This window comes from Schistocerca gregaria, unplaced genomic scaffold (assembly GCF_023897955.1).
Source record: "Schistocerca gregaria isolate iqSchGreg1 unplaced genomic scaffold, iqSchGreg1.2 ptg000355l, whole genome shotgun sequence".
In the NCBI taxonomy this organism is placed as follows: Eukaryota; Metazoa; Arthropoda; class Insecta; order Orthoptera; family Acrididae; genus Schistocerca; species Schistocerca gregaria.
The window spans coordinates 426,798-448,639 of NW_026061814.1; the positions used below are offsets into that span (position 1 = coordinate 426,798).

General features: G+C 47.8%; 14 non-coding genes across 14 annotated transcripts; all 14 read right to left on the reverse strand.

Annotated features, from left to right (window-relative positions):
* Positions 1–833: 833 nt before the first annotated feature.
* Positions 834–952, reverse strand: LOC126307742 (5S ribosomal RNA). The gene has a single exon (XR_007553723.1). It is a non-coding gene; the product is annotated as a 5S ribosomal RNA (ribosomal RNA).
* Positions 953–2,423: 1,471 nt separating this feature from the next.
* On the reverse strand, positions 2,424–2,542 carry LOC126307866 (5S ribosomal RNA). Its single transcript, XR_007553835.1, has one exon. It is a non-coding gene; the product is annotated as a 5S ribosomal RNA (ribosomal RNA).
* A 1,471-nt stretch (positions 2,543–4,013) lies between these two features.
* Positions 4,014–4,132, reverse strand: LOC126307743 (5S ribosomal RNA). The gene has a single exon (XR_007553724.1). It is a non-coding gene; the product is annotated as a 5S ribosomal RNA (ribosomal RNA).
* A 1,471-nt stretch (positions 4,133–5,603) lies between these two features.
* LOC126307867 (5S ribosomal RNA) lies at positions 5,604–5,722 on the reverse strand. Its single transcript, XR_007553836.1, has one exon. It is a non-coding gene; the product is annotated as a 5S ribosomal RNA (ribosomal RNA).
* Positions 5,723–7,193: 1,471 nt separating this feature from the next.
* On the reverse strand, positions 7,194–7,312 carry LOC126307744 (5S ribosomal RNA). Its single transcript, XR_007553725.1, has one exon. It is a non-coding gene; the product is annotated as a 5S ribosomal RNA (ribosomal RNA).
* A 1,471-nt stretch (positions 7,313–8,783) lies between these two features.
* On the reverse strand, positions 8,784–8,902 carry LOC126307745 (5S ribosomal RNA). The gene has a single exon (XR_007553726.1). It is a non-coding gene; the product is annotated as a 5S ribosomal RNA (ribosomal RNA).
* Positions 8,903–10,373: 1,471 nt separating this feature from the next.
* LOC126307746 (5S ribosomal RNA) lies at positions 10,374–10,492 on the reverse strand. The gene has a single exon (XR_007553727.1). It is a non-coding gene; the product is annotated as a 5S ribosomal RNA (ribosomal RNA).
* Positions 10,493–11,963: 1,471 nt separating this feature from the next.
* Positions 11,964–12,082, reverse strand: LOC126307747 (5S ribosomal RNA). Its single transcript, XR_007553728.1, has one exon. It is a non-coding gene; the product is annotated as a 5S ribosomal RNA (ribosomal RNA).
* Positions 12,083–13,553: 1,471 nt separating this feature from the next.
* LOC126307812 (5S ribosomal RNA) lies at positions 13,554–13,672 on the reverse strand. The gene has a single exon (XR_007553787.1). It is a non-coding gene; the product is annotated as a 5S ribosomal RNA (ribosomal RNA).
* A 1,471-nt stretch (positions 13,673–15,143) lies between these two features.
* Positions 15,144–15,262, reverse strand: LOC126307810 (5S ribosomal RNA). The gene has a single exon (XR_007553785.1). It is a non-coding gene; the product is annotated as a 5S ribosomal RNA (ribosomal RNA).
* A 1,471-nt stretch (positions 15,263–16,733) lies between these two features.
* On the reverse strand, positions 16,734–16,852 carry LOC126307822 (5S ribosomal RNA). The gene has a single exon (XR_007553796.1). It is a non-coding gene; the product is annotated as a 5S ribosomal RNA (ribosomal RNA).
* A 1,471-nt stretch (positions 16,853–18,323) lies between these two features.
* Positions 18,324–18,442, reverse strand: LOC126307834 (5S ribosomal RNA). The gene has a single exon (XR_007553807.1). It is a non-coding gene; the product is annotated as a 5S ribosomal RNA (ribosomal RNA).
* A 1,460-nt stretch (positions 18,443–19,902) lies between these two features.
* LOC126307846 (5S ribosomal RNA) lies at positions 19,903–20,021 on the reverse strand. The gene has a single exon (XR_007553818.1). It is a non-coding gene; the product is annotated as a 5S ribosomal RNA (ribosomal RNA).
* A 1,471-nt stretch (positions 20,022–21,492) lies between these two features.
* Positions 21,493–21,611, reverse strand: LOC126307860 (5S ribosomal RNA). Its single transcript, XR_007553830.1, has one exon. It is a non-coding gene; the product is annotated as a 5S ribosomal RNA (ribosomal RNA).
* Positions 21,612–21,842: the final 231 nt, after the last annotated feature.

A 21,842-nucleotide genomic window follows, 5' to 3' on the forward strand; every position in this document is an offset into this window, starting at 1 on the left:
GTCCATATGACAGCACAAGTACGAGAAGCATCTGCGAGATGGGCGCGGCCCGAACCGGCGAGTCCGAGGCGCCGTGTGCGGGCGTTCGGAGCTACCAGTGCCGCTCTGTGCTGCGCTGTGCCGTGGAAAGGTGCGAAAACATGCACACAAGACACAGGCTTTTCGGCAAAGTATACATCTCTTGTAGCGACGAAAGGTAAATTTTTGTTTACAAATTTGCCCTTGTGCACTGCTACAAAACAATATGCCCTGACGTTTTTCACAACATTTCTGTCACTTCATACTGTTTTTATTATTCCAGAGACTCTTTGGAAGTCTTACTTGGCGCACTCTTTTCAAACTGAGTTCCTTAATATCGTATCTTACGATAGTTTAAAATCAGTATGGAAGCATCTTTGTCACATGAGAAAGGTAGCATGAAAAAAGGGCTGGCAGGAGTAGTGACAAGAAAGCAAGAAATGAAGACAGCCAGAGTTCCCAGGCGGTCGCCGATCCGAATACTGACGTTGTTGCTTTTCTTCGGTGGTCGGACGGGAACAGGTCTTTCTTTAATGTAGTTAGTTTTTGGAATTTAGCGCTCCTACAAAACAGTACTCTCTGACGCGTTTCAAGAGCACATCTGTCGATTCGCAGTGTTTCGTTATTTTCAACGAGATCCTAGCACTCTTCCTCCGCGCATTCTTGTTCAAACTGAGTTCATTACTGTAATTTCGCATCTTACGTTTAATACAGTAGTTTAAAATGCTTGTGGAAGCATCTTTGTCGCACCTGAGAGTTTTTCATGAAAAGAGGGCTGGCAGGTGTAGTGACATAAAATTTAAAAGAAGAGAGGGAGCCAACAGCACCCGGTGTTCCCAGGCGGTCACCCATCCAAGTACTAACCGGGCCCGATGTTGCTTAACGTCGGTGATCGGACGAGAACCGGTGTATTCAACATGGTATGGCCGTTGGCGTCCTTATACAGTAGCCGCACGGCAGAAGAAGGCTTCGCCTCTCCTCCCAACACACGCAATCGCCGTTTTCGGTGGCACATTTGACGCAAAGCACGTCCTTCCACCTCGAAGGCGACGCGCAGTGCGGCGCGCCGCCACGTGGGTCAGACGCACAACACAGCTGCTCGTTGCACCGCCTGTCATTCGTTTGTTCGACAAAGTATCCATCTCTTGTAGCGATGGAAGGTAAATTTTTGTTTACAAATTTGCCGTTGTGCACTGCTACAAAACAATATGCCCTGACGTATTTCACAACATTTCTGTCACTTCATACTGTTTTGTTATTTCCAGAGACTCTTTGGAAGTCTTCCTTGGCGCACTCTTTTCAAACTGAGTTCCTTAATATCGTATCTTACGATAGTTTAAAATCAGTATGGAAGCATCTTTGTCACATGAGAAAGGTAGCATGAAAAAAGGGCTGGCAGGGGTAGTGACAAGATAGCAAGAAATGAAGACAGAGGGAAGCGTTCTCACCTGCCTGACACTCGTCGCGCTTCCAGATATTTGCGTAATTTGCACGGTTCATTCTCGGCTGTCCCCTTCCGTCCCGACTTGTCCCGACTTTGCTCGACTGCCGCTCGCTGCCGCTCGGGTCGCGGTCCATATGACAGCACAAGTACGAGAAGCATCTGCGAGATGGGCGCGGCCCGAACCGGCGAGTCCGAGGCGCCGTGTGCGGGCGTTCGGAGCTACCAGTGCCGCTCTGTGCTGCGCTGTGCCGTGGAAAGGTGCGAAAACATGCACACAAGACACAGGCTTTTCGGCAAAGTATACATCTCTTGTAGCGACGAAAGGTAAATTTTTGTTTACAAATTTGCCCTTGTGCACTGCTACAAAACAATATGCCCTGACGTTTTTCACAACATTTCTGTCACTTCATACTGTTTTTATTATTCCAGAGACTCTTTGGAAGTCTTACTTGGCGCACTCTTTTCAAACTGAGTTCCTTAATATCGTATCTTACGATAGTTTAAAATCAGTATGGAAGCATCTTTGTCACATGAGAAAGGTAGCATGAAAAAAGGGCTGGCAGGAGTAGTGACAAGAAAGCAAGAAATGAAGACAGCCAGAGTTCCCAGGCGGTCGCCGATCCGAATACTGACGTTGTTGCTTTTCTTCGGTGGTCGGACGGGAACAGGTCTTTCTTTAATGTAGTTAGTTTTTGGAATTTAGCGCTCCTACAAAACAGTACTCTCTGACGCGTTTCAAGAGCACATCTGTCGATTCGCAGTGTTTCGTTATTTTCAACGAGATCCTAGCACTCTTCCTCCGCGCATTCTTGTTCAAACTGAGTTCATTACTGTAATTTCGCATCTTACGTTTAATACAGTAGTTTAAAATGCTTGTGGAAGCATCTTTGTCGCACCTGAGAGTTTTTCATGAAAAGAGGGCTGGCAGGTGTAGTGACATAAAATTTAAAAGAAGAGAGGGAGCCAACAGCACCCGGTGTTCCCAGGCGGTCACCCATCCAAGTACTAACCGGCCCCGATGTTGCTTAACTTCGGTGATCGGACGAGAACCGGTGTATTCAACATGGTATGGCCGTTGGCGTCCTTATACAGTAGCCGCACGGCAGAAGAAGGCTTCGCCTCTCCTCCCAACACACGCAATCGCCGTTTTCGGTGGCACATTTGACGCAAAGCACGTCCTTCCACCTCGAAGGCGACGCGCAGTGCGGCGCGCCGCCACGTGGGTCAGACGCACAACACAGCTGCTCGTTGCACCGCCTGTCATTCGTTTGTTCGACAAAGTATCCATCTCTTGTAGCGATGGAAGGTAAATTTTTGTTTACAAATTTGCCGTTGTGCACTGCTACAAAACAATATGCCCTGACGTATTTCACAACATTTCTGTCACTTCATACTGTTTTGTTATTTCCAGAGACTCTTTGGAAGTCTTCCTTGGCGCACTCTTTTCAAACTGAGTTCCTTAATATCGTATCTTACGATAGTTTAAAATCAGTATGGAAGCATCTTTGTCACATGAGAAAGGTAGCATGAAAAAAGGGCTGGCAGGGGTAGTGACAAGATAGCAAGAAATGAAGACAGAGGGAAGCGTTCTCACCTGCCTGACACTCGTCGCGCTTCCAGATATTTGCGTAATTTGCACGGTTCATTCTCGGCTGTCCCCTTCCGTCCCGACTTGTCCCGACTTTGCTCGACTGCCGCTCGCTGCCGCTCGGGTCGCGGTCCATATGACAGCACAAGTACGAGAAGCATCTGCGAGATGGGCGCGGCCCGAACCGGCGAGTCCGAGGCGCCGTGTGCGGGCGTTCGGAGCTACCAGTGCCGCTCTGTGCTGCGCTGTGCCGTGGAAAGGTGCGAAAACATGCACACAAGACACAGGCTTTTCGGCAAAGTATACATCTCTTGTAGCGACGAAAGGTAAATTTTTGTTTACAAATTTGCCCTTGTGCACTGCTACAAAACAATATGCCCTGACGTTTTTCACAACATTTCTGTCACTTCATACTGTTTTTATTATTCCAGAGACTCTTTGGAAGTCTTACTTGGCGCACTCTTTTCAAACTGAGTTCCTTAATATCGTATCTTACGATAGTTTAAAATCAGTATGGAAGCATCTTTGTCACATGAGAAAGGTAGCATGAAAAAAGGGCTGGCAGGAGTAGTGACAAGAAAGCAAGAAATGAAGACAGCCAGAGTTCCCAGGCGGTCGCCGATCCGAATACTGACGTTGTTGCTTTTCTTCGGTGGTCGGACGGGAACAGGTCTTTCTTTAATGTAGTTAGTTTTTGGAATTTAGCGCTCCTACAAAACAGTACTCTCTGACGCGTTTCAAGAGCACATCTGTCGATTCGCAGTGTTTCGTTATTTTCAACGAGATCCTAGCACTCTTCCTCCGCGCATTCTTGTTCAAACTGAGTTCATTACTGTAATTTCGCATCTTACGTTTAATACAGTAGTTTAAAATGCTTGTGGAAGCATCTTTGTCGCACCTGAGAGTTTTTCATGAAAAGAGGGCTGGCAGGTGTAGTGACATAAAATTTAAAAGAAGAGAGGGAGCCAACAGCACCCGGTGTTCCCAGGCGGTCACCCATCCAAGTACTAACCGGGCCCGATGTTGCTTAACGTCGGTGATCGGACGAGAACCGGTGTATTCAACATGGTATGGCCGTTGGCGTCCTTATACAGTAGCCGCACGGCAGAAGAAGGCTTCGCCTCTCCTCCCAACACACGCAATCGCCGTTTTCGGTGGCACATTTGACGCAAAGCACGTCCTTCCACCTCGAAGGCGACGCGCAGTGCGGCGCGCCGCCACGTGGGTCAGACGCACAACACAGCTGCTCGTTGCACCGCCTGTCATTCGTTTGTTCGACAAAGTATCCATCTCTTGTAGCGATGGAAGGTAAATTTTTGTTTACAAATTTGCCGTTGTGCACTGCTACAAAACAATATGCCCTGACGTATTTCACAACATTTCTGTCACTTCATACTGTTTTGTTATTTCCAGAGACTCTTTGGAAGTCTTCCTTGGCGCACTCTTTTCAAACTGAGTTCCTTAATATCGTATCTTACGATAGTTTAAAATCAGTATGGAAGCATCTTTGTCACATGAGAAAGGTAGCATGAAAAAAGGGCTGGCAGGGGTAGTGACAAGATAGCAAGAAATGAAGACAGAGGGAAGCGTTCTCACCTGCCTGACACTCGTCGCGCTTCCAGATATTTGCGTAATTTGCACGGTTCATTCTCGGCTGTCCCCTTCCGTCCCGACTTGTCCCGACTTTGCTCGACTGCCGCTCGCTGCCGCTCGGGTCGCGGTCCATATGACAGCACAAGTACGAGAAGCATCTGCGAGATGGGCGCGGCCCGAACCGGCGAGTCCGAGGCGCCGTGTGCGGGCGTTCGGAGCTACCAGTGCCGCTCTGTGCTGCGCTGTGCCGTGGAAAGGTGCGAAAACATGCACACAAGACACAGGCTTTTCGGCAAAGTATACATCTCTTGTAGCGACGAAAGGTAAATTTTTGTTTACAAATTTGCCCTTGTGCACTGCTACAAAACAATATGCCCTGACGTTTTTCACAACATTTCTGTCACTTCATACTGTTTTTATTATTCCAGAGACTCTTTGGAAGTCTTACTTGGCGCACTCTTTTCAAACTGAGTTCCTTAATATCGTATCTTACGATAGTTTAAAATCAGTATGGAAGCATCTTTGTCACATGAGAAAGGTAGCATGAAAAAAGGGCTGGCAGGAGTAGTGACAAGAAAGCAAGAAATGAAGACAGCCAGAGTTCCCAGGCGGTCGCCGATCCGAATACTGACGTTGTTGCTTTTCTTCGGTGGTCGGACGGGAACAGGTCTTTCTTTAATGTAGTTAGTTTTTGGAATTTAGCGCTCCTACAAAACAGTACTCTCTGACGCGTTTCAAGAGCACATCTGTCGATTCGCAGTGTTTCGTTATTTTCAACGAGATCCTAGCACTCTTCCTCCGCGCATTCTTGTTCAAACTGAGTTCATTACTGTAATTTCGCATCTTACGTTTAATACAGTAGTTTAAAATGCTTGTGGAAGCATCTTTGTCGCACCTGAGAGTTTTTCATGAAAAGAGGGCTGGCAGGTGTAGTGACATAAAATTTAAAAGAAGAGAGGGAGCCAACAGCACCCGGTGTTCCCAGGCGGTCACCCATCCAAGTACTAACCGGCCCCGATGTTGCTTAACTTCGGTGATCGGACGAGAACCGGTGTATTCAACATGGTATGGCCGTTGGCGTCCTTATACAGTAGCCGCACGGCAGAAGAAGGCTTCGCCTCTCCTCCCAACACACGCAATCGCCGTTTTCGGTGGCACATTTGACGCAAAGCACGTCCTTCCACCTCGAAGGCGACGCGCAGTGCGGCGCGCCGCCACGTGGGTCAGACGCACAACACAGCTGCTCGTTGCACCGCCTGTCATTCGTTTGTTCGACAAAGTATCCATCTCTTGTAGCGATGGAAGGTAAATTTTTGTTTACAAATTTGCCGTTGTGCACTGCTACAAAACAATATGCCCTGACGTATTTCACAACATTTCTGTCACTTCATACTGTTTTGTTATTTCCAGAGACTCTTTGGAAGTCTTCCTTGGCGCACTCTTTTCAAACTGAGTTCCTTAATATCGTATCTTACGATAGTTTAAAATCAGTATGGAAGCATCTTTGTCACATGAGAAAGGTAGCATGAAAAAAGGGCTGGCAGGGGTAGTGACAAGATAGCAAGAAATGAAGACAGAGGGAAGCGTTCTCACCTGCCTGACACTCGTCGCGCTTCCAGATATTTGCGTAATTTGCACGGTTCATTCTCGGCTGTCCCCTTCCGTCCCGACTTGTCCCGACTTTGCTCGACTGCCGCTCGCTGCCGCTCGGGTCGCGGTCCATATGACAGCACAAGTACGAGAAGCATCTGCGAGATGGGCGCGGCCCGAACCGGCGAGTCCGAGGCGCCGTGTGCGGGCGTTCGGAGCTACCAGTGCCGCTCTGTGCTGCGCTGTGCCGTGGAAAGGTGCGAAAACATGCACACAAGACACAGGCTTTTCGGCAAAGTATACATCTCTTGTAGCGACGAAAGGTAAATTTTTGTTTACAAATTTGCCCTTGTGCACTGCTACAAAACAATATGCCCTGACGTTTTTCACAACATTTCTGTCACTTCATACTGTTTTTATTATTCCAGAGACTCTTTGGAAGTCTTACTTGGCGCACTCTTTTCAAACTGAGTTCCTTAATATCGTATCTTACGATAGTTTAAAATCAGTATGGAAGCATCTTTGTCACATGAGAAAGGTAGCATGAAAAAAGGGCTGGCAGGAGTAGTGACAAGAAAGCAAGAAATGAAGACAGCCAGAGTTCCCAGGCGGTCGCCGATCCGAATACTGACGTTGTTGCTTTTCTTCGGTGGTCGGACGGGAACAGGTCTTTCTTTAATGTAGTTAGTTTTTGGAATTTAGCGCTCCTACAAAACAGTACTCTCTGACGCGTTTCAAGAGCACATCTGTCGATTCGCAGTGTTTCGTTATTTTCAACGAGATCCTAGCACTCTTCCTCCGCGCATTCTTGTTCAAACTGAGTTCATTACTGTAATTTCGCATCTTACGTTTAATACAGTAGTTTAAAATGCTTGTGGAAGCATCTTTGTCGCACCTGAGAGTTTTTCATGAAAAGAGGGCTGGCAGGTGTAGTGACATAAAATTTAAAAGAAGAGAGGGAGCCAACAGCACCCGGTGTTCCCAGGCGGTCACCCATCCAAGTACTAACCGGGCCCGATGTTGCTTAACGTCGGTGATCGGACGAGAACCGGTGTATTCAACATGGTATGGCCGTTGGCGTCCTTATACAGTAGCCGCACGGCAGAAGAAGGCTTCGCCTCTCCTCCCAACACACGCAATCGCCGTTTTCGGTGGCACATTTGACGCAAAGCACGTCCTTCCACCTCGAAGGCGACGCGCAGTGCGGCGCGCCGCCACGTGGGTCAGACGCACAACACAGCTGCTCGTTGCACCGCCTGTCATTCGTTTGTTCGACAAAGTATCCATCTCTTGTAGCGATGGAAGGTAAATTTTTGTTTACAAATTTGCCGTTGTGCACTGCTACAAAACAATATGCCCTGACGTATTTCACAACATTTCTGTCACTTCATACTGTTTTGTTATTTCCAGAGACTCTTTGGAAGTCTTCCTTGGCGCACTCTTTTCAAACTGAGTTCCTTAATATCGTATCTTACGATAGTTTAAAATCAGTATGGAAGCATCTTTGTCACATGAGAAAGGTAGCATGAAAAAAGGGCTGGCAGGGGTAGTGACAAGATAGCAAGAAATGAAGACAGAGGGAAGCGTTCTCACCTGCCTGACACTCGTCGCGCTTCCAGATATTTGCGTAATTTGCACGGTTCATTCTCGGCTGTCCCCTTCCGTCCCGACTTGTCCCGACTTTGCTCGACTGCCGCTCGCTGCCGCTCGGGTCGCGGTCCATATGACAGCACAAGTACGAGAAGCATCTGCGAGATGGGCGCGGCCCGAACCGGCGAGTCCGAGGCGCCGTGTGCGGGCGTTCGGAGCTACCAGTGCCGCTCTGTGCTGCGCTGTGCCGTGGAAAGGTGCGAAAACATGCACACAAGACACAGGCTTTTCGGCAAAGTATACATCTCTTGTAGCGACGAAAGGTAAATTTTTGTTTACAAATTTGCCCTTGTGCACTGCTACAAAACAATATGCCCTGACGTTTTTCACAACATTTCTGTCACTTCATACTGTTTTTATTATTCCAGAGACTCTTTGGAAGTCTTACTTGGCGCACTCTTTTCAAACTGAGTTCCTTAATATCGTATCTTACGATAGTTTAAAATCAGTATGGAAGCATCTTTGTCACATGAGAAAGGTAGCATGAAAAAAGGGCTGGCAGGAGTAGTGACAAGAAAGCAAGAAATGAAGACAGCCAGAGTTCCCAGGCGGTCGCCGATCCGAATACTGACGTTGTTGCTTTTCTTCGGTGGTCGGACGGGAACAGGTCTTTCTTTAATGTAGTTAGTTTTTGGAATTTAGCGCTCCTACAAAACAGTACTCTCTGACGCGTTTCAAGAGCACATCTGTCGATTCGCAGTGTTTCGTTATTTTCAACGAGATCCTAGCACTCTTCCTCCGCGCATTCTTGTTCAAACTGAGTTCATTACTGTAATTTCGCATCTTACGTTTAATACAGTAGTTTAAAATGCTTGTGGAAGCATCTTTGTCGCACCTGAGAGTTTTTCATGAAAAGAGGGCTGGCAGGTGTAGTGACATAAAATTTAAAAGAAGAGAGGGAGCCAACAGCACCCGGTGTTCCCAGGCGGTCACCCATCCAAGTACTAACCGGGCCCGATGTTGCTTAACGTCGGTGATCGGACGAGAACCGGTGTATTCAACATGGTATGGCCGTTGGCGTCCTTATACAGTAGCCGCACGGCAGAAGAAGGCTTCGCCTCTCCTCCCAACACACGCAATCGCCGTTTTCGGTGGCACATTTGACGCAAAGCACGTCCTTCCACCTCGAAGGCGACGCGCAGTGCGGCGCGCCGCCACGTGGGTCAGACGCACAACACAGCTGCTCGTTGCACCGCCTGTCATTCGTTTGTTCGACAAAGTATCCATCTCTTGTAGCGATGGAAGGTAAATTTTTGTTTACAAATTTGCCGTTGTGCACTGCTACAAAACAATATGCCCTGACGTATTTCACAACATTTCTGTCACTTCATACTGTTTTGTTATTTCCAGAGACTCTTTGGAAGTCTTCCTTGGCGCACTCTTTTCAAACTGAGTTCCTTAATATCGTATCTTACGATAGTTTAAAATCAGTATGGAAGCATCTTTGTCACATGAGAAAGGTAGCATGAAAAAAGGGCTGGCAGGGGTAGTGACAAGATAGCAAGAAATGAAGACAGAGGGAAGCGTTCTCACCTGCCTGACACTCGTCGCGCTTCCAGATATTTGCGTAATTTGCACGGTTCATTCTCGGCTGTCCCCTTCCGTCCCGACTTGTCCCGACTTTGCTCGACTGCCGCTCGCTGCCGCTCGGGTCGCGGTCCATATGACAGCACAAGTACGAGAAGCATCTGCGAGATGGGCGCGGCCCGAACCGGCGAGTCCGAGGCGCCGTGTGCGGGCGTTCGGAGCTACCAGTGCCGCTCTGTGCTGCGCTGTGCCGTGGAAAGGTGCGAAAACATGCACACAAGACACAGGCTTTTCGGCAAAGTATACATCTCTTGTAGCGACGAAAGGTAAATTTTTGTTTACAAATTTGCCCTTGTGCACTGCTACAAAACAATATGCCCTGACGTTTTTCACAACATTTCTGTCACTTCATACTGTTTTTATTATTCCAGAGACTCTTTGGAAGTCTTACTTGGCGCACTCTTTTCAAACTGAGTTCCTTAATATCGTATCTTACGATAGTTTAAAATCAGTATGGAAGCATCTTTGTCACATGAGAAAGGTAGCATGAAAAAAGGGCTGGCAGGAGTAGTGACAAGAAAGCAAGAAATGAAGACAGCCAGAGTTCCCAGGCGGTCGCCGATCCGAATACTGACGTTGTTGCTTTTCTTCGGTGGTCGGACGGGAACAGGTCTTTCTTTAATGTAGTTAGTTTTTGGAATTTAGCGCTCCTACAAAACAGTACTCTCTGACGCGTTTCAAGAGCACATCTGTCGATTCGCAGTGTTTCGTTATTTTCAACGAGATCCTAGCACTCTTCCTCCGCGCATTCTTGTTCAAACTGAGTTCATTACTGTAATTTCGCATCTTACGTTTAATACAGTAGTTTAAAATGCTTGTGGAAGCATCTTTGTCGCACCTGAGAGTTTTTCATGAAAAGAGGGCTGGCAGGTGTAGTGACATAAAATTTAAAAGAAGAGAGGGAGCCAACAGCACCCGGTGTTCCCAGGCGGTCACCCATCCAAGTACTAACCGGGCCCGATGTTGCTTAACGTCGGTGATCGGACGAGAACCGGTGTATTCAACATGGTATGGCCGTTGGCGTCCTTATACAGTAGCCGCACGGCAGAAGAAGGCTTCGCCTCTCCTCCCAACACACGCAATCGCCGTTTTCGGTGGCACATTTGACGCAAAGCACGTCCTTCCACCTCGAAGGCGACGCGCAGTGCGGCGCGCCGCCACGTGGGTCAGACGCACAACACAGCTGCTCGTTGCACCGCCTGTCATTCGTTTGTTCGACAAAGTATCCATCTCTTGTAGCGATGGAAGGTAAATTTTTGTTTACAAATTTGCCGTTGTGCACTGCTACAAAACAATATGCCCTGACGTATTTCACAACATTTCTGTCACTTCATACTGTTTTGTTATTTCCAGAGACTCTTTGGAAGTCTTCCTTGGCGCACTCTTTTCAAACTGAGTTCCTTAATATCGTATCTTACGATAGTTTAAAATCAGTATGGAAGCATCTTTGTCACATGAGAAAGGTAGCATGAAAAAAGGGCTGGCAGGGGTAGTGACAAGATAGCAAGAAATGAAGACAGAGGGAAGCGTTCTCACCTGCCTGACACTCGTCGCGCTTCCAGATATTTGCGTAATTTGCACGGTTCATTCTCGGCTGTCCCCTTCCGTCCCGACTTGTCCCGACTTTGCTCGACTGCCGCTCGCTGCCGCTCGGGTCGCGGTCCATATGACAGCACAAGTACGAGAAGCATCTGCGAGATGGGCGCGGCCCGAACCGGCGAGTCCGAGGCGCCGTGTGCGGGCGTTCGGAGCTACCAGTGCCGCTCTGTGCTGCGCTGTGCCGTGGAAAGGTGCGAAAACATGCACACAAGACACAGGCTTTTCGGCAAAGTATACATCTCTTGTAGCGACGAAAGGTAAATTTTTGTTTACAAATTTGCCCTTGTGCACTGCTACAAAACAATATGCCCTGACGTTTTTCACAACATTTCTGTCACTTCATACTGTTTTTATTATTCCAGAGACTCTTTGGAAGTCTTACTTGGCGCACTCTTTTCAAACTGAGTTCCTTAATATCGTATCTTACGATAGTTTAAAATCAGTATGGAAGCATCTTTGTCACATGAGAAAGGTAGCATGAAAAAAGGGCTGGCAGGAGTAGTGACAAGAAAGCAAGAAATGAAGACAGCCAGAGTTCCCAGGCGGTCGCCGATCCGAATACTGACGTTGTTGCTTTTCTTCGGTGGTCGGACGGGAACAGGTCTTTCTTTAATGTAGTTAGTTTTTGGAATTTAGCGCTCCTACAAAACAGTACTCTCTGACGCGTTTCAAGAGCACATCTGTCGATTCGCAGTGTTTCGTTATTTTCAACGAGATCCTAGCACTCTTCCTCCGCGCATTCTTGTTCAAACTGAGTTCATTACTGTAATTTCGCATCTTACGTTTAATACAGTAGTTTAAAATGCTTGTGGAAGCATCTTTGTCGCACCTGAGAGTTTTTCATGAAAAGAGGGCTGGCAGGTGTAGTGACATAAAATTTAAAAGAAGAGAGGGAGCCAACAGCACCCGGTGTTCCCAGGCGGTCACCCATCCAAGTACTAACCGGGCCCGATGTTGCTTAACGTCGGTGATCGGACGAGAACCGGTGTATTCAACATGGTATGGCCGTTGGCGTCCTTATACAGTAGCCGCACGGCAGAAGAAGGCTTCGCCTCTCCTCCCAACACACGCAATCGCCGTTTTCGGTGGCACATTTGACGCAAAGCACGTCCTTCCACCTCGAAGGCGACGCGCAGTGCGGCGCGCCGCCACGTGGGTCAGACGCACAACACAGCTGCTCGTTGCACCGCCTGTCATTCGTTTGTTCGACAAAGTATCCATCTCTTGTAGCGATGGAAGGTAAATTTTTGTTTACAAATTTGCCGTTGTGCACTGCTACAAAACAATATGCCCTGACGTATTTCACAACATTTCTGTCACTTCATACTGTTTTGTTATTTCCAGAGACTCTTTGGAAGTCTTCCTTGGCGCACTCTTTTCAAACTGAGTTCCTTAATATCGTATCTTACGATAGTTTAAAATCAGTATGGAAGCATCTTTGTCACATGAGAAAGGTAGCATGAAAAAAGGGCTGGCAGGGGTAGTGACAAGATAGCAAGAAATGAAGACAGAGGGAAGCGTTCTCACCTGCCTGACACTCGTCGCGCTTCCAGATATTTGCGTAATTTGCACGGTTCATTCTCGGCTGTCCCCTTCCGTCCCGACTTGTCCCGACTTTGCTCGACTGCCGCTCGCTGCCGCTCGGGTCGCGGTCCATATGACAGCACAAGTACGAGAAGCATCTGCGAGATGGGCGCGGCCCGAACCGGCGAGTCCGAGGCGCCGTGTGCGGGCGTTCGGAGCTACCAGTGCCGCTCTGTGCTGCGCTGTGCCGTGGAAAGGTGCGAAAACATGCACACAAGACACAGGCTTTTCGGCAAAGTATACATCTCTTGTAGCGACGAAAGGTAAATTTTTGTTTACAAATTTGCCCTTGTGCACTGCTACAAAACAATATGCCCTGACGTTTTTCACAACATTTCTGTCACTTCATACTGTTTTTATTATTCCAGAGACTCTTTGGAAGTCTTACTTGGCGCACTCTTTTCAAACTGAGTTCCTTAATATCGTATCTTACGATAGTTTAAAATCAGTATGGAAGCATCTTTGTCACATGAGAAAGGTAGCATGAAAAAAGGGCTGGCAGGAGTAGTGACAAGAAAGCAAGAAATGAAGACAGCCAGAGTTCCCAGGCGGTCGCCGATCCGAATACTGACGTTGTTGCTTTTCTTCGGTGGTCGGACGGGAACAGGTCTTTCTTTAATGTAGTTAGTTTTTGGAATTTAGCGCTCCTACAAAACAGTACTCTCTGACGCGTTTCAAGAGCACATCTGTCGATTCGCAGTGTTTCGTTATTTTCAACGAGATCCTAGCACTCTTCCTCCGCGCATTCTTGTTCAAACTGAGTTCATTACTGTAATTTCGCATCTTACGTTTAATACAGTAGTTTAAAATGCTTGTGGAAGCATCTTTGTCGCACCTGAGAGTTTTTCATGAAAAGAGGGCTGGCAGGTGTAGTGACATAAAATTTAAAAGAAGAGAGGGAGCCAACAGCACCCGGTGTTCCCAGGCGGTCACCCATCCAAGTACTAACCGCGCCCAATGTTGCTTAACTTCGGTGATCGGACGAGAACCGGTGTATTCAACATGGTATGGCCGTTGGCGTCCTTATACAGTAGCCGCACGGCAGAAGAAGGCTTCGCCTCTCCTCCCAACACACGCAATCGCCGTTTTCGGTGGCACATTTGACGCAAAGCACGTCCTTCCACCTCGAAGGCGACGCGCAGTGCGGCGCGCCGCCACGTGGGTCAGACGCACAACACAGCTGCTCGTTGCACCGCCTGTCATTCGTTTGTTCGACAAAGTATCCATCTCTTGTAGCGATGGAAGGTAAATTTTTGTTTACAAATTTGCCGTTGTGCACTGCTACAAAACAATATGCCCTGACGTATTTCACAACATTTCTGTCACTTCATACTGTTTTGTTATTTCCAGAGACTCTTTGGAAGTCTTCCTTGGCGCACTCTTTTCAAACTGAGTTCCTTAATATCGTATCTTACGATAGTTTAAAATCAGTATGGAAGCATCTTTGTCACATGAGAAAGGTAGCATGAAAAAAGGGCTGGCAGGGGTAGTGACAAGATAGCAAGAAATGAAGACAGAGGGAAGCGTTCTCACCTGCCTGACACTCGTCGCGCTTCCAGATATTTGCGTAATTTGCACGGTTCATTCTCGGCTGTCCCCTTCCGTCCCGACTTGTCCCGACTTTGCTCGACTGCCGCTCGCTGCCGCTCGGGTCGCGGTCCATATGACAGCACAAGTACGAGAAGCATCTGCGAGATGGGCGCGGCCCGAACCGGCGAGTCCGAGGCGCCGTGTGCGGGCGTTCGGAGCTACCAGTGCCGCTCTGTGCTGCGCTGTGCCGTGGAAAGGTGCGAAAACATGCACACAAGACACAGGCTTTTCGGCAAAGTATACATCTCTTGTAGCGACGAAAGGTAAATTTTTGTTTACAAATTTGCCCTTGTGCACTGCTACAAAACAATATGCCCTGACGTTTTTCACAACATTTCTGTCACTTCATACTGTTTTTATTATTCCAGAGACTCTTTGGAAGTCTTACTTGGCGCACTCTTTTCAAACTGAGTTCCTTAATATCGTATCTTACGATAGTTTAAAATCAGTATGGAAGCATCTTTGTCACATGAGAAAGGTAGCATGAAAAAAGGGCTGGCAGGAGTAGTGACAAGAAAGCAAGAAATGAAGACAGCCAGAGTTCCCAGGCGGTCGCCGATCCGAATACTGACGTTGTTGCTTTTCTTCGGTGGTCGGACGGGAACAGGTCTTTCTTTAATGTAGTTAGTTTTTGGAATTTAGCGCTCCTACAAAACAGTACTCTCTGACGCGTTTCAAGAGCACATCTGTCGATTCGCAGTGTTTCGTTATTTTCAACGAGATCCTAGCACTCTTCCTCCGCGCATTCTTGTTCAAACTGAGTTCATTACTGTAATTTCGCATCTTACGTTTAATACAGTAGTTTAAAATGCTTGTGGAAGCATCTTTGTCGCACCTGAGAGTTTTTCATGAAAAGAGGGCTGGCAGGTGTAGTGACATAAAATTTAAAAGAAGAGAGGGAGCCAACAGCACCCGGTGTTCCCAGGCGGTCACCCATCCAAGTACTAACCGGGCCCGATGTTGCTTAACTTCGGTGATCGGACGAGAACCGGTGTATTCAACATGGTATGGCCGTTGGCGTCCTTATACAGTAGCCGCACGGCAGAAGAAGGCTTCGCCTCTCCTCCCAACACACGCAATCGCCGTTTTCGGTGGCACATTTGACGCAAAGCACGTCCTTCCACCTCGAAGGCGACGCGCAGTGCGGCGCGCCGCCACGTGGGTCAGACGCACAACACAGCTGCTCGTTGCACCGCCTGTCATTCGTTTGTTCGACAAAGTATCCATCTCTTGTAGCGATGGAAGGTAAATTTTTGTTTACAAATTTGCCGTTGTGCACTGCTACAAAACAATATGCCCTGACGTATTTCACAACATTTCTGTCACTTCATACTGTTTTGTTATTTCCAGAGACTCTTTGGAAGTCTTCCTTGGCGCACTCTTTTCAAACTGAGTTCCTTAATATCGTATCTTACGATAGTTTAAAATCAGTATGGAAGCATCTTTGTCACATGAGAAAGGTAGCATGAAAAAAGGGCTGGCAGGGGTAGTGACAAGATAGCAAGAAATGAAGACAGAGGGAAGCGTTCTCACCTGCCTGACACTCGTCGCGCTTCCAGATATTTGCGTAATTTGCACGGTTCATTCTCGGCTGTCACCTTCCGTCCCGACTTGTCCCGACTTTGCTCGACTGCCGCTCGCTGCCGCTCGGGTCGCGGTCCATATGACAGCACAAGTACGAGAAGCATCTGCGAGATGGGCGCGGCCCGAACCGGCGAGTCCGAGGCGCCGTGTGCGGGCGTTCGGAGCTACCAGTGCCGCTCTGTGCTGCGCTGTGCCGTGGAAAGGTGCGAAAACATGCACACAAGACACAGGCTTTTCGGCAAAGTATACATCTCTTGTAGCGACGAAAGGTAAATTTTTGTTTACAAATTTGCCCTTGTGCACTGCTACAAAACAATATGCCCTGACGTTTTTCACAACATTTCTGTCACTTCATACTGTTTTTATTATTCCAGAGACTCTTTGGAAGTCTTACTTGGCGCACTCTTTTCAAACTGAGTTCCTTAATATCGTATCTTACGATAGTTTAAAATCAGTATGGAAGCATCTTTGTCACATGAGAAAGGTAGCATGAAAAAAGGGCTGGCAGGAGTAGTGACAAGAAAGCAAGAAATGAAGACAGCCAGAGTTCCCAGGCGGTCGCCGATCCGAATACTGACGTTGTTGCTTTTCTTCGGTGGTCGGACGGGAACAGGTCTTTCTTTAATGTAGTTAGTTTTTGGAATTTAGCGCTCCTACAAAACAGTACTCTCTGACGCGTTTCAAGAGCACATCTGTCGATTCGCAGTGTTTCGTTATTTTCAACGAGATCCTAGCACTCTTCCTCCGCGCATTCTTGTTCAAACTGAGTTCATTACTGTAATTTCGCATCTTACGTTTAATACAGTAGTTTAAAATGCTTGTGGAAGCATCTTTGTCGCACCTGAGAGTTTTTCATGAAAAGAGGGCTGGCAGGTGTAGTGACATAAAATTTAAAAGAAGAGAGGGAGCCAACAGCACCCGGTGTTCCCAGGCGGTCACCCATCCAAGTACTAACCGGGCCCGATGTTGCTTAACTTCGGTGATCGGACGAGAACCGGTGTATTCAACATGGTATGGCCGTTGGCGTCCTTATACAGTAGCCGCACGGCAGAAGAAGGCTTCGCCTCTCCTCCCAACACACGCAATCGCCGTTTTCGGTGGCACATTTGACGCAAAGCACGTCCTTCCACCTCGAAGGCGACGCGCAGTGCGGCGCGCCGCCACGTGGGTCAGACGCACAACACAGCTGCTCGTTGCACCGCCTGTCATTCGTTTGTTCGACAAAGTATCCATCTCTTGTAGCGATGGAAGGTAAATTTTTGTTTACAAATTTGCCGTTGTGCACTGCTACAAAACAATATGCCCTGACGTATTTCACAACATTTCTGTCACTTCATACTGTTTTGTTATTTCCAGAGACTCTTTGGAAGTCTTCCTTGGCGCACTCTTTTCAAACTGAGTTCCTTAATATCGTATCTTACGATAGTTTAAAATCAGTATGGAAGCATCTTTGTCACATGAGAAAGGTAGCATGAAAAAAGGGCTGGCAGGGGTAGTGACAAGATAGCAAGAAATGAAGACAGAGGGAAGCGTTCTCACCTGCCTGACACTCGTCGCGCTTCCAGATATTTGCGTAATTTGCACGGTTCATTCTCGGCTGTCCCCTTCCGTCCCGACTTGTCCCGACTTTGCTCGACTGCCGCTCGCTGCCGCTCGGGTCGCGGTCCATATGACAGCACAAGTACGAGAAGCATCTGCGAGATGGGCGCGGCCCGAACCGGCGAGTCCGAGGCGCCGTGTGCGGGCGTTCGGAGCTACCAGTGCCGCTCTGTGCTGCGCTGTGCCGTGGAAAGGTGCGAAAACATGCACACAAGACACAGGCTTTTCGGCAAAGTATACATCTCTTGTAGCGACGAAAGGTAAATTTTTGTTTACAAATTTGCCCTTGTGCACTGCTACAAAACAATATGCCCTGACGTTTTTCACAACATTTCTGTCACTTCATACTGTTTTTATTATTCCAGAGACTCTTTGGAAGTCTTACTTGGCGCACTCTTTTCAAACTGAGTTCCTTAATATCGTATCTTACGATAGTTTAAAATCAGTATGGAAGCATCTTTGTCACATGAGAAAGGTAGCATGAAAAAAGGGCTGGCAGGAGTAGTGACAAGAAAGCAAGAAATGAAGACAGCCAGAGTTCCCAGGCGGTCGCCGATCCGAATACTGACGTTGTTGCTTTTCTTCGGTGGTCGGACGGGAACAGGTCTTTCTTTAATGTAGTTAGTTTTTGGAATTTAGCGCTCCTACAAAACAGTACTCTCTGACGCGTTTCAAGAGCACATCTGTCGATTCGCAGTGTTTCGTTATTTTCAACGAGATCCTAGCACTCTTCCTCCGCGCATTCTTGTTCAAACTGAGTTCATTACTGTAATTTCGCATCTTACGTTTAATACAGTAGTTTAAAATGCTTGTGGAAGCATCTTTGTCGCACCTGAGAGTTTTTCATGAAAAGAGGGCTGGCAGGTGTAGTGACATAAAATTTAAAAGAAGAGAGGGAGCCAACAGCACCCGGTGTTCCCAGGCGGTCACCCATCCAAGTACTAACCGGGCCCGATGTTGCTTAACTTCGGTGATCGGACGAGAACCGGTGTATTCAACATGGTATGGCCGTTGGCGTCCTTATACAGTAGCCGCACGGCAGAAGAAGGCTTCGCCTCTCCTCCCAACACACGCAATCGCCGTTTTCGGTGGCACATTTGACGCAAAGCACGTCCTTCCACCTCGAAGGCGACGCGCAGTGCGGCGCGCCGCCACGTGGGTCAGACGCACAACACAGCTGCTCGTTGCACCGCCTGTCATTCGTTTGTTCGACAAAGTATCCATCTCTTGTAGCGATGGAAGGTAAATTTTTGTTTACAAATTTGCCGTTGTGCACTGCTACAAAACAATATGCCCTGACGTATTTCACAACATTTCTGTCACTTCATACTGTTTTGTTATTTCCAGAGACTCTTTGGAAGTCTTCCTTGGCGCACTCTTTTCAAACTGAGTTCCTTAATATCGTATCTTACGATAGTTTAAAATCAGTATGGAAGCATCTTTGTCACATGAGAAAGGTAGCATGAAAAAAGGGCTGGCAGGGGTAGTGACAAGATAGCAAGAAATGAAGACAGAGGGAAGCGTTCTCACCTGCCTGACACTCGTCGCGCTTCCAGATATTTGCGTAATTTGCACGGTTCATTCTCGGCTGTCCCCTTCCGTCCCGACTTGTCCCGACTTTGCTCGCTGCCGCTCGGGTCGCGGTCCATATGACAGCACAAGTACGAGAAGCATCTGCGAGATGGGCGCGGCCCGAACCGGCGAGTCCGAGGCGCCGTGTGCGGGCGTTCGGAGCTACCAGTGCCGCTCTGTGCTGCGCTGTGCCGTGGAAAGGTGCGAAAACATGCACACAAGACACAGGCTTTTCGGCAAAGTATACATCTCTTGTAGCGACGAAAGGTAAATTTTTGTTTACAAATTTGCCCTTGTGCACTGCTACAAAACAATATGCCCTGACGTTTTTCACAACATTTCTGTCACTTCATACTGTTTTTATTATTCCAGAGACTCTTTGGAAGTCTTACTTGGCGCACTCTTTTCAAACTGAGTTCCTTAATATCGTATCTTACGATAGTTTAAAATCAGTATGGAAGCATCTTTGTCACATGAGAAAGGTCGCATGAAAAAAGGGCTGGCAGGAGTAGTGACAAGAAAGCAAGAAATGAAGACAGCCAGAGTTCCCAGGCGGTCGCCGATCCGAATACTGACGTTGTTGCTTTTCTTCGGTGGTCGGACGGGAACAGGTCTTTCTTTAATGTAGTTAGTTTTTGGAATTTAGCGCTCCTACAAAACAGTACTCTCTGACGCGTTTCAAGAGCACATCTGTCGATTCGCAGTGTTTCGTTATTTTCAACGAGATCCTAGCACTCTTCCTCCGCGCATTCTTGTTCAAACTGAGTTCATTACTGTAATTTCGCATCTTACGTTTAATACAGTAGTTTAAAATGCTTGTGGAAGCATCTTTGTCGCACCTGAGAGTTTTTCATGAAAAGAGGGCTGGCAGGTGTAGTGACATAAAATTTAAAAGAAGAGAGGGAGCCAACAGCACCCGGTGTTCCCAGGCGGTCACCCATCCAAGTACTAACCGGGCCCGATGTTGCTTAACTTCGGTGATCGGACGAGAACCGGTGTATTCAACATGGTATGGCCGTTGGCGTCCTTATACAGTAGCCGCACGGCAGAAGAAGGCTTCGCCTCTCCTCCCAACACACGCAATCGCCGTTTTCGGTGGCACATTTGACGCAAAGCACGTCCTTCCACCTCGAAGGCGACGCGCAGTGCGGCGCGCCGCCACGTGGGTCAGACGCACAACACAGCTGCTCGTTGCACCGCCTGTCATTCGTTTGTTCGACAAAGTATCCATCTCTTGTAGCGATGGAAGGTAAATTTTTGTTTACAAATTTGCCGTTGTGCACTGCTACAAAACAATATGCCCTGACGTATTTCACAACATTTCTGTCACTTCATACTGTTTTGTTATTTCCAGAGACTCTTTGGAAGTCTTCCTTGGCGCACTCTTTTCAAACTGAGTTCCTTAATATCGTATCTTACGATAGTTTAAAATCAGTATGGAAGCATCTTTGTCACATGAGAAAGGTAGCATGAAAAAAGGGCTGGCAGGGGTAGTGACAAGATAGCAAGAAATGAAGACAGAGGGAAGCGTTCTCACCTGCCTGACACTCGTCGCGCTTCCAGATATTTGCGTAATTTGCACGGTTCATTCTCGGCTGTCCCCTTCCGTCCCGACTTGTCCCGACTTTGCTCGACTGCCGCTCGCTGCCGCTCGGGTCGCGGTCCATATGACAGCACAAGTACGAGAAGCATCTGCGAGATGGGCGCGGCCCGAACCGGCGAGTCCGAGGCGCCGTGTGCGGGCGTTCGGAGCTACCAGTGCCGCTCTGTGCTGCGCTGTGCCGTGGAAAGGTGCGAAAACATGCACACAAGACACAGGCTTTTCGGCAAAGTATACATCTCTTGTAGCGACGAAAGGTAAATTTTTGTTTACAAATTTGCCCTTGTGCACTGCTACAAAACAATATGCCCTGACGTTTTTCACAACATTTCTGTCACTTCATACTGTTTTTATTATTCCAGAGACTCTTTGGAAGTCTTACTTGGCGCACTCTTTTCAAACTGAGTTCCTTAATATCGTATCTTACGATAGTTTAAAATCAGTATGGAAGCATCTTTGTCACATGAGAAAGGTAGCATGAAAAAAGGGCTGGCAGGAGTAGTGACAAGAAAGCAAGAAATGAAGACAGCCAGAGTTCCCAGGCGGTCGCCGATCCGAATACTGACGTTGTTGCTTTTCTTCAGTGGTCGGACGGGAACAGGTCTTTCTTTAATGTAGTTAGTTTTTGGAATTTAGCGCTCCTACAAAACAGTACTCTCTGACGCGTTTCAAGAGCACATCTGTCGATTCGCAGTGTTTCGTTATTTTCAACGAGATCCTAGCACTCTTCCTCCGCGCATTCTTGTTCAAACTGAGTTCATTACTGTAATTTCGCATCTTACGTTTAATACAGTAGTTTAAAATGCTTGTGGAAGCATCTTTGTCGCACCTGAGAGTTTTTCATGAAAAGAGGGCTGGCAGGTGTAGTGACATAAAATTTAAAAGAAGAGAGGGAGCCAACAGCACCCGGTGTTCCCAGGCGGTCACCCATCCAAGTACTAACCGGGCCCGATGTTGCTTAACTTCGGTGATCGGACGAGAACCGGTGTATTCAACATGGTATGGCCGTTGGCGTCCTTATACAGTAGCCGCACGGCAGAAGAAGGCTTCGCCTCTCCTCCCAACACACGCAATCGCCGTTTTCGGTGGCACATTTGACGCAAAGCACGTCCTTCCACCTCGAAGGCGACGCGCAGTGCGGCGCGCCGCCACGTGGGTCAGACGCACAACACAGCTGCTCGTTGCACCGCCTGTCATTCGTTTGTTCGACAAAGTATCCATCTCTTGTAGCGATGGAAGGTAAA